Source organism: Poeciliopsis prolifica, unplaced genomic scaffold (genome assembly GCF_027474105.1).
Source record: "Poeciliopsis prolifica strain line A6 unplaced genomic scaffold, Auburn_PproV2 SCAFFOLD091, whole genome shotgun sequence".
Classification (NCBI taxonomy): domain Eukaryota; kingdom Metazoa; phylum Chordata; class Actinopteri; order Cyprinodontiformes; family Poeciliidae; genus Poeciliopsis; species Poeciliopsis prolifica.
The window spans coordinates 1242799-1254348 of record NW_026562466.1 but is presented as its reverse complement, the minus strand read 5'-3'; the positions used below and the strand labels follow the sequence as shown (position 1 = coordinate 1254348).

At 36.5% G+C, this 11550-nt stretch overlaps 2 pseudogenes; both read right to left on the bottom strand.

Moving 5' to 3' along the window:
* Positions 1 to 4488: 4488 nt before the first annotated feature.
* Positions 4489 to 7198, bottom strand: LOC129353476 (aurora kinase A-B-like; annotated as a pseudogene).
* A 4010-nt stretch (positions 7199 to 11208) lies between these two features.
* LOC129353481 (NLR family CARD domain-containing protein 3-like) overlaps positions 11209 to 11550 on the bottom strand; it is a 47030-nt pseudogene continuing 46688 nt past the window's right edge.

Below are 11550 nucleotides of genomic sequence, written 5' to 3'. Positions count from 1 at the left end.
TTTTTTCAATTTTTTGACGACATAGTATAATATGTCGTTTTTTTCAATTTTTCGAACGACATAGTATAGTATGTCGTTTTTTTTCAATATTTCGGACGACATACAATAGTATGTCGTTTTTTCAATTTTTCGACGACAAACTATAGTATGTCATTTTTTTCAATTTTTCGACCACATACTAGTATGTTGTTTTTTCTCAATATTTTGCACGACAGAGTATATAGTATGTCGTTTTTTTCAATATTTCGGACGACATAGTATAGTATGTCATTTTTTACAATTTTTCGGACGACGTCGTTTTTTCTCAATATTTCGGACGACATAGTATAGTATGTCGTTTTTTTCAATTTTTCGACCACAGTATGTCATTTTTTCTCAATATTTCGGACGACATACTATATATAGTATGTCGTTTTTTTAAATTTTTCGACGACAGTATAATATGTCGTTTTTTCAATTTTTCAAACGACATAGTATAGTATGTCGTTTTTTCAATATTTCGGACGACATACAATAGTATGTCGTTTTTTTCAATTTTTCGACCACAGTATGTCGTTTTTTTAAATTTTTCGGACGACTTAATAGTATGTCGTTTTTTCTCAATATTTCGGACGACATATGTACATACATATGTATGTCGTCCGAAAATTGAAAAAAACGTCATACTATATATAGTATGTCATCAAAAAATTGAAAAAAACGACATACTATCGTATGTCGTTTTTTTCAATTTTTCGACAAACTATAGTATGTCATTTTTTTCAATTTTTCGACCACATACTAGTATGTCGTTTTTTCTCAATATTTGCACGACATAGTATATAGTATGTCGTTTTTTTTCAATTTTTCGGACGACGTATGTCGTTTTTTTCCATTTTTCGGACGACATACTATATAGTATGTCGTTTTCTCAATATTTCGGACGACATACTAAGTATATCGTTTTTTTCAAATTTTCGACCGCATACTATATAGTATGTCGTTTTTTTAAAATTTTTGGGACGACTTACTATAGTATGTCATTTTTTCTCAATATTTCGGACGACATATATGTCGTTTTTTCTCAATATTTCGACGACATACTATAGTATGTCGTTTTTTTTCAATTTTTCTACGACATAGTATAATATGTTGTTTTTTCAATTTTTCGAACGACATAATATAGTATGTCGTTTTTTTCAATATTGCGGACGACATACAATAGTATGTCGTTTTTTTCAATTTTTCGACCACAGTATTTCGTTTTTTTAAATTTTTCGACGACATAGGATGTCGTTTTTTAAAATTTTTCGGACGACATACTATAGTATGTCATTTTTTTAAATTTTTCGACCACATACTATAGTATGTCGTTTTTTTCAATATTTCGGATGACATAGTATAGAATGTCGTTTTTTTCAATTTTTCGGACATGTCGTTTTTTCTCAATATTTCAGACGACATACCATAGTATGTCGTTTTTTTCAATTTTTCAACAACATAGTATAATATGTCGTTTTTTTCAATTTTCGGACGTCATACTATAGTATGTCGTTTTTTTCAATTTTTCGGACGTCATACTATAGTATGTCGTTTTTTCAATATTGCGGACGACATACTGTAGTATGTCGTTTTTTTTTCAAATTTTCGTACAACATAGTATATAGTATGTCGTTTTTTCAATTTTTCGACAACATACTATAGTATGTCGTTTTTTTCAATATTTCGGATGACATAGTATAGTATGTCGTTTTTTCAATTTTTCGGACATGTCGTTTTTTCTCAATATTTCGGACGACATAGTATAGTATGTCGTTTTTTTTCAAATTTTCGGACGACTTACTATAGTATGTCATTTTTTCTCAATATTTCGGACGACATATATGTCGTTTTTTTTTCAATTTTTCGACGACATAGTATAGTATGTCGTTTTTTTCAATTTTTTGACCACAGTATGTCGTTTTTTAAAATTTTTCGACGACATAGTATGTCGTTTTTTTTTCAATTTTTCGGACGACATACTATTGTATGTCGTTTTTTCCAATATTTCGGACGACATAGTATAGTATGTCGTTTTTTTTCAATTTTTTGGACATGTCGTTTTTTCTCAATATTTCGGACGACATAGTATAGTATGTCGTTTTTTTCAATTTATCGACCACAGTATGTCGCTTTTTCTCAATATTTCGGACGACATACTATAGTATGTCGTTTTTTTCAATTTTTCGACGACATAGTATAATATGTCGTTTTTTCAATTTCGAACGACATAGTATAGTATGTCGTTTTTTCTCAATATTTCGGACGACATATGTACATACATATGTATGTCATCCGAAAAATTGAAAATAACGTCATTCTATACATAGTATGTCATCAAAAAATTGAAAAAAACAACATACTATAGTATGTCGTTTTTTCAATTTTTCGACAACAAACTATAGTATGTCATTTTTTCAATTTTTCGACCACATACTAGTATGTCGTTTTTTCTCAATATTTTGCACGACAGAGTATATAGTATGTCGTTTTTTTAATTTTTTGACGACATACTATAGTATGTCGTTTTTTTCAATATTTCGGACGACATAGTATACTATGTCATTTTTTACAATTTTTCGGACGACGTCGTTTTTTCTCAATATTTCGCATGACATAGTATAGTATGTCGTTTTTTTAAATTTTTCGACGACATAGTATAATATGTCGTTTTTTCAATTTTTCAAAACGACATAGTATAGTATGTCGTTTTTTTCAATATTTCGGACGACATACAATAGTATGTCGATTTTTTCAATTTTTCGACCACAGTATGTCGTTTTTTTAAATTTTTCGGACGACTTAGTATGTCGTTTTTTCTCAATATTTCGGACGACATAGTATAGTATGTCGTTTTTTTCAATTTTTCGACCACAGTATGTCGTTTTTTCTCAATATTTCGGACGACATACTATATAGTATGTCATTTTTTTCAATTTTTCGACCACATACTAGTATGTCGTTTTTTCTCAATATTTTGCACGTCATAGTATATAGTATGTCGGTTTTTTAAATTTTTCGACGACATACTATAGTATGTCGTTTTTTTCAATATTTCGGACGACATAGTATAGTATGTCGTTTTTTTCAATTTTTCGGACGACATGTCGTTTTTTTCCATTTTTCGACCACATACTATATATAGTATGTCGTTTTTTTTCAATTTTTCGACGACATAGTATAATATGTCGTTTTTTTCAATTTTTCGAACGACATAGTATAGTATGTCGTTTTTTTCAATTTTCGGACGACATAGTATAGTATGTCATTTTTTTAATTTTTTGACCACATACTATAGTATGTCGTTTTTTTCAATATTTCGGACGACATAGTATACTATGTCATTTTTTACAATTTTTCGGACGACGTCGTTTTTTTCTCAATATTTCGCATGACATAGTATAGTATGTCGTTTTTTTCAATTTTTCGACCACAGTATGTCGTTTTTTTCTCAATATTTCGGACGACATACTATATATAGTATGTCGTTTTTTTAAATTTTTCGACGACATAGTATAATATGTCGTTTTTTTCAATTTTTCAAACGACATAGTATAGTATGTCGTTTTTTTCAATATTTCGGACGACATACAATAGTATGTCGATTTTTTCAATTTTTCGACCACAGTATGTCGTTTTTTTAAATTTTTCGGACGACTTAGTATGTCGTTTTTTTCAATATTTCGGACGACATAGTATAGTATGTCGTTTTTTCAATTTTTCGACCACAGTATGTCGTTTTTTCTCAATATTTCGGACGACATACTATATATAGTATGTCATTTTTTTCAATTTTTCGACCACATACTAGTATGTCGTTTTTCTCAATATTTTGCACGTCATAGTATATAGTATGTCGGTTTTTTAAATTTTTCGACGTTTTTTTCATATTTCGGACGACATAGTATAGTATGTCGTTTTTTCAATTTTTCGGACGACATATGTCGTTTTTTTTCCATTTTTCGACCACATACTATATATAGTATGTCGTTTTTTTCAATTTTTCGACGACATAGTATATATGTTGTTTTTTTCAATTTTTTGGACGACATACTATAGTATGTCATTTTTTTAATTTTTTGACCACATACTAGTATGTCGTTTTTTCTCAATATTTCGGACGACATAGTATAGTATGTCGTTTTTTTCAATTTTTCGAACGACATAGTATAGTATGTCGTTTTTTTCAAATCATATATCCATAATACTTCAATGTTTCAATGTGACTGCTGCTTTACCATTTTAATACTCTTTTGAAAAATAAATCTAAAAGTTCAGAACACATGTTTCAGTTCAGAAATGGGGATAATCTCCCTTCAATTTCTGCAGGATTAAAAACATCTCCACCGAAAAATCTACAGCTAATTTGTCTCTCTTTCCTCTCGTGTGTAAATATGTTTACAGAAACAGAATTCAAACCCCCCAAAAAATTCAAAACATGAAAGGATGACTTTTATTAACATGATTCCTCTTGGCTGTCATGTACTTTTAAAATATTGATAACTGTCCTTCCAAATCAGTGGATCCTGGACACGGAAGATGGAGCCGGTGCTGGGAAAGACGTACTCAGAAATGACTCACAAGTCGTGGGCGTCTTGGTGGAGCGTTTGAGGACCCAGGGATGGGAGACGACGCCTTCAATGGGCAACCTGTGCATGGGGTTGGGCTGCAGCAGCTTGGCCAGCAAGTCTTTAGCTCCGGCACTAATGGAAGCATGTGGAGGGGAACTGTACTCCACCTACACCAATAATAAATATTAACAACATGTTAGCTGGTCCGTCTGCCTAAAAGATTTTTATTTTGGATCTCTGTGCTCCAAAAAGCTCAAATATTTGGATAAAACTGTGAAAATTAGGAATTGAATTATTGCATTCATCAGCAATTACCTTAGAAATCCTACGGTAGGTTCATCGTGACTTTTTGTTTCAAATGGACGTTTTCCAACAAGACACTCATAGCAAAGAACCCCCAGACTCCCACAGGTCCACCTTCTCATCCTGAGTTTGGTCGTCCAGCGATCCACACAGGGTGGACCTCCTGCATGGACAGAACAACACAATGTCAGAGCTGAAATGACTACAGAGCATGCTAACATGTCAGCATGCACATACCTTAAAGATGGAATGTGAACAGAAGAACCAAAGTCAGCGATCTTCAGCTCCCCGTTTCCTCCCAGCAACAGGTTCTCTGGTTTGATGTCTCTGTAGTGGAGCGCATCTGCCAGCTCCATGATGCACTAAAAACAAAAGCAAAACAGAAAGTAGCTCATCTGTGAGCTTTAACTAGACCAGAGGCCAGTTATGTTTAAAATGCTTCGTTATTTAATTTGCGTTTTACTTAGAATTACTAATCGGACTTTCTGAACCGTTTCAAATGTTTGTCGCCGTTTATCGACATGTTGAACTGAGTTGGTCAACTTGTTGCTTTCATCTGTTTCTTTATTATTTATTAAACTACTGGAGCTTCTGGTGGATTCAGCTGCACTGATGCTGCTTATCAGCTACATTTATAATCCACAACTTTTACACCAGTTTTCAAATCATAAAACCGTTTTAAATGAATTCAGATGGTCAATACGAAACATCGGATCGCTGCATCCAGACGTTAAACTGTCTAAAATGGCCGTCGCTTCTACGTTACATATATAAATATTATATTCCTGTCTGTAAAGAGACTCTGTGTCTGTTACGAATTTCTGCTTTTGAGCTGAATGGTTGCAACATTTCTCCTGCATGTTTGCACGTCTGCATCGCATTTGATTGGATGCAGGAATGTTCTGCTGCGTTTCGGGTCCAGAGAGTCGTTTGGACCGGACCTTAGAACCGACCTGTTTCTGTAGATCTGGGTCGGAGTGGAACCGTCAGGAGCCAGGCTGATCTCCACGTCTCCTCTGCCGGAGAAAAACAAGAAAAGGCGACTCAGATTCACATTCAAACCTCATGAACTGAAACTACTTTCCACAAATGTTCACACAAAGTGTCGCAGCTTTCAGCTCAGGAATATCTGAGGAATCTTAACTAAACTGAAATATTTCCTGGTTCAGGATTTCTCTTCTGCACGTCACAATTACACCCAGTGAAAACCTTTTCCAGTGAAAACCTTTTCCAGTGAAAACCTTTTCCAGTGAACTGACACATCAACACCAGCAGCAGGTTTTCGTTTCTCTCACTCTGCCAGTTACTGATTTAGGACTTTTCTTCAACATCCTGGAAACAGAACTGCAGTGAAGAACAGAAACAAATGATTCATCAGAGCAGTAGATGGCTGTTCAAGAAGTCCAAATGGAAACCTGGACCTGGTCGTCCGCTTCCTGCTGGGTCTGTCGCTGCAGACCAATCAGAGACTCGTACACACAGACAGGAAGCAGCTCAGACCAATGAGGAGACAGTTCAGTACATAAAGAAGAACATCAGCGACAATCTGCCTGTAGAGAAGATCATCAACCTTTTCCACTGTCTGAATGAACTGAACCATCGTTCTCTAGTGGAGGAGATCCAACAGTCTCTGAGTTCAGGACGTCTGTCCTCTGGTAAACTGTCTCCTGCTCAGTGGTCGGCTCTGGTCTTCATCTTACCGTCATCAGAAAAAGATCTGGATGAGTTTGATCTGGAAAAGGATTCTCCTTCAGAGGAGACTCTTCTCAGACTGAGAGGTCAAAGCTGCTAACAAAGTCATACAAGTACAAACAGAGCAGATACATCTGGTTCATCAGGCTCAGCTTGCTTTATTTGTTCAATCATTTGTTTTTGGGGCGATTTCAGTTTTTAGATTCTTTATACTTTAGTTTTGAAGTCGTTATTTAAAATTGAACATGTGGATTTGAGGCTGGAAGCTCTCAGCCCTGAACTCCATCACCTTACAGAGCTACAACCATCTGGGAGGCGGGAATGAAACGCTCTCCTTTGGGAGAGACGGTGAAAATGGCAGACTGGAAACTGAAAAATGATTTAAATAGTTATTCAAAGAGAAACTCTGAGCTTTAAGTCCACAGACTAAAGCTGTTGGCCTGAACAGCAAAGTGCCAAAGTTTGAACCGATTCTGTTTTTTACTGGATGCTGCAGCAAGTATGAAGTCAATCGACATCCTGAGGAGTTGAGGACACATGAAATCACTTCCTGTCTCTCCGGTGGGTTTCAGGTGAGTACCGCTCACCTGAACAGCGCCCTCTGCTGCACTGGTGCTGCTTCTCTTCTGGCTGTTGCATCCAGTGGAGACCACAGCTCACCTGGAAAGAGATGAACAAGTCTTTATTGATAATTATATATGGCAGATGAAATGCAGCAATACTGTGAAAAGTTCATTACTAAATAACTAAAAACTCTCCAGAGTTTCTCTCCTGCATCTTATGAATCGTAGCTTCAGAACCTTGAGCTGCTTTTAGCCTCTATTTAGCTCAGAGTTTTGAGCCGAGGCTCCAGAAATCAGGCATTGTCGTGTTGCTTCATGTCTCTGTTAGGAAGGACTCAGTTTTTCTGAAACTTGTTGAATTCCAGCGTGTAAATGAGTCTTTGTCTGTGAAATGTTTGCTACCTTCAGGGTCCTTTGCGGCAGCCATCTTGGGATTCTGCTAAAGAAGAGCCCGCCTCAAACAAGCTCTTTTATAGAACCGGCTGCACTTTGATTGGCCGGGCAAATTGAGAGGCGGGGCTTCACTGGTTAATTGATGGACTGCTGGATGTAAGGGCGGCCATTTTGAAAGCTGCTTTGGTGCAAATGACTCAATAAATAAACTTTGTTGGCAGAACAGCAAAAGTTTGACTGGATTCTTCTTTCCACACCTTTTAGTATAAAAGTCACATTCTTTAATAAATTATCACAAACTCTTGTCTCATAATTCAAACTGTTGACCTTTGTTATTCCAACTGTAATTTTCTGTTTTATCTCCAGAGAATCTCTAAAAATTGAGACTTTAGAGAGAATCTAAAATCTCTCTAATTTATATTAGAGAGATTTAATCTTTAATTTTTAGATTAAATCTAAAAAACATCGACATGACGGCACCAGGTCCAGTTCTGGTTCTGCCCTCTGACCTCTTGGCCCAACCGGCCTGCACAGGTAGAGATAGGCCAGGTTCTGGAGCCACAGTGATGCTGATCGGTGATACGACTGGATTCTGATCCGAATCTGAGACAATTCAAGCTGCAGCTTCAACATCAGAACCAGATGAAGTTTCTTCTTCACTAAAGAACATTTCAGTTTGAGTCTCTGAATGAAGGAACTGATTTCATGAACGCAAGAGTCAGAGGAAACCGGGTCAGAGAGAACCGGGTCAGAGAGGTAACCGGGTCAGAGAGAGAACCGGGTCAGAGATGGAACCGGGTCAGAGATGGAACCGGGTCAGAGAGGGAACCGGGTCAGAGATGGGGCTGCTCTTAATGTTATTAAAATACTTTTATGAATTGATAATCATTCAGTTTGAGATGAGTAAAATTTAATTTGCTGCTTTTGAATAACAGTTTATTGTTTCAGAGAGAGAAAAACAACAGAAGTAAAATGTCTTATTTCAAATGAAAGCTAACAGAGGAACTCGTTTCTATGGCTCTTAAGTGAAAGTACTCACCGGAAGTGAATGTAGTTTGTAAACGCTCTAACTTTATCAAGTAGGTGTAATTATCATCTGTGTCCGCTAGAGGGCAGAAACCGCCCTGCTCTGATATTAATAGTTCAGTTCGCGGCTCTGCAGCTAAAATATCAACATTATTCTGACTGTTTGCAGGATAATTAAACTTTTCATAAATATTTTCCTACCTTCAGACGGAAGCTCAGCATCTTATCGCCTAAACCAGAGTTGTTTCAGCTCTGTTTGAGCTGAAGCTCCAGTTTTAAGAACCACAGCTCCTCTGAAGCCGCTGCTAGTCTGTTAGCATCGTTAGCTCCGCTCAGAGTCTCTGCGGGATGTTTTCGTCTCTGTGGAGATGCTTCTAGTTCACACTGACAGATAAAACACTGATTTCCAGAAACCAGCTGCAGCTCTTCAAACTCACCTCTATATTCAGAGCGGGGTATTTACGCCCTCTGGTGCCCATAGTGGGAACTACAGCCCTGATAATGCCGCATTATTTATGTTTAATATCCATTAATGTGGAGTTTAGAGAAAAACTAAAAGACATCCTGAGTCATTATCACAGATTTCTGTCTAGTTTGTTATTCAGACATATTTTGATTCACTGTTTGGAGTTAACTTTGATCTGACGTTATAAAATTTTACATTAAAACAAACATCCGGTTTAACAATTTATATGAAGAATGTCTGTAGTTATGATAGTTCACCACCAAGGGCAGTAAGAAACTCAATCAACCATCATAAAACTAATAAACTTTTAAACTTTTCACTAGTTTCTAATGACAAGTTATATTAACTTAATCCTGTGAATAATAATTATATATTTCATACATGTATGTTATTAGAGATAGAGATTAATTATTAGAATAATTTAGATACAAAGTGAACAACTACTTATAAAGTAATATTTATTTTACAATAGATGGAAATTTAGTTTGAAAAAATCCTACATTTTATTGTGTAACAATCCCGGAAATATTAACTGTTGCTAATTTTGAGAATGAAAGTATGAAAAAGCTTCAAATATCAAGAAAAAAACAACCAGCTGACATAAGAATAACTGTTCTTTATTATTTTAAAAACTGTTTAAAATTATAAAATAAAGCTGCTGTATTAAACTCTTTACAAGACGTTTTATTTCTAATCAAACTGAATAAAATCCTGCAGTGACTCTTATTAATGACAGTAATGTAAGCTGACTTGATCTGACTTTATAACAGTGAAAATTAAAACAAAGAGAAACATCTGGTTGAACAATTTCTATTGACGATGTAAATAATGAATAAATCCAGAACGACGGCAGGATGACCGATGGAGAATGTCCTGATATGTGAGGAAAATTAACTGTTTCATCTCATGAACATATTAATTTTTATCCAAGCATCATCAGGTGGAGTCGCTCGTCCCGTCTGTATCAGCGCTGAATTTTCCTGCGTACCTGAACACATCTTCAGTAACCAGCCTCACTGAAGCCAATAGACCAGAGCTACGTTGCAGGAAAACTCTGAGGCTTCTTGCTGGTTTTGGCCTCTAAACTGAGACGCGCTCTCATGAGAAGTGAAATTTGCACTAGGTGCAGGAGATGACCTTTAACCCTGGTCCCAGGTTTTAGGCGGTGTTGAGGTGAAGAGCGAGGCTCCTGATCTGCTGTGAGTGACGTGGACGCTCGTGGAAGTTCTGCATCCTGTTGCAGCTTCATGTTGGAGACGTGAGGTTTTGCTTCTCCTGTCAGGGATTGATGGGAAACGAGTCACAACATTCAGATGATTTAGTCACTTTGACGATGCAAACTCTGGTTCCTCAGTGTTTGGTCTGTCAGAACGCTGGCTCAGGTTTCTCCTCTAGTTTTCTTTAAACTCGTTCCACTTTAAATCCACACAAATAAACCACAGAAAGTTATTTTCTCATCTTCTGATGCAAATTTGCATCCATCAACAAAAGCTGGAAAATAAAACTGTTCTCCTTGAACTACAGCTGTGCAAACTGATCCCATCACATCTGTGAGCAACATGGAGCGATCTCTGGTTCAACTTTGACCTTTTCTTCCTTCTTGTTGCATCAGAAACTTAAAGTGAATAAAGACGTTTGAGTGAAACCAGGTTTCAGGTGGACTGAAGTCGTCTTCACTGTGAACTCATCAACTTTCTGCTTCACAACAAAACCTTTCAATCCAAACACACATCCAAGCCCGAGTCCAAATGATCCACGTTCAAATTTGTTTCTTTTCTCTGCAGGATCTGGTCAGGACGTCTGGATCTCAAGTGGATTTAATGCCACAGATCCAGAGGAAGTTTTACTGTTGGCTAAGAATCTATAGAGCTGCTATCATGTCTGATTTTAGATCAACTTTTTTCACCTCAACAGAATAAAATGACATTTTGTCCCATTAACAAACTCTTTAAAGCTTTTTAATAAAATTTATGCTTCATGTTTTTTGCTCAATTCAACTTTTCTAACAAACTCAGAGTATTTTTCTCTCTTTTGTTCCTGCAGATCATCAAACAGATCAGATGAAAAATAAAACTGAAAATCTTCAACAATAGACGTCTGGAAAAATTTGAAATAGAAATAGAAAATGTTCTGAGGTCAAAGGTCTCATCTTGATCCAGAGTCTCTTAGACTCAAACTGCTGCAGCTTCAACCTGTGAGGATCAGCAGGACACAGAGACGTTCTCTACTTTACAGAGATCAGAACCTGCAGAGAGAAGAAGGAAGGAGAGCAGATCAGTGAGTGTTCCAGTAGCAGTCAGTGACGCAGCACATCCAGTAGATGGTTTCCAGTCAGACTGATCTCAGAGCTGTGACCAAGATGAACCTGATCAGTTGTTTCCTGTTGAACTGAGAGAACAAGCAGGTCTGAGATCAGATCTGCTGCTGTTTGATGAATGAGGACCCATGTCTCTAGACATGTTGGACGCTGGAGTCCAGCTGGACGTCCTGGAGACATGGACACAGCAACAACACAGCA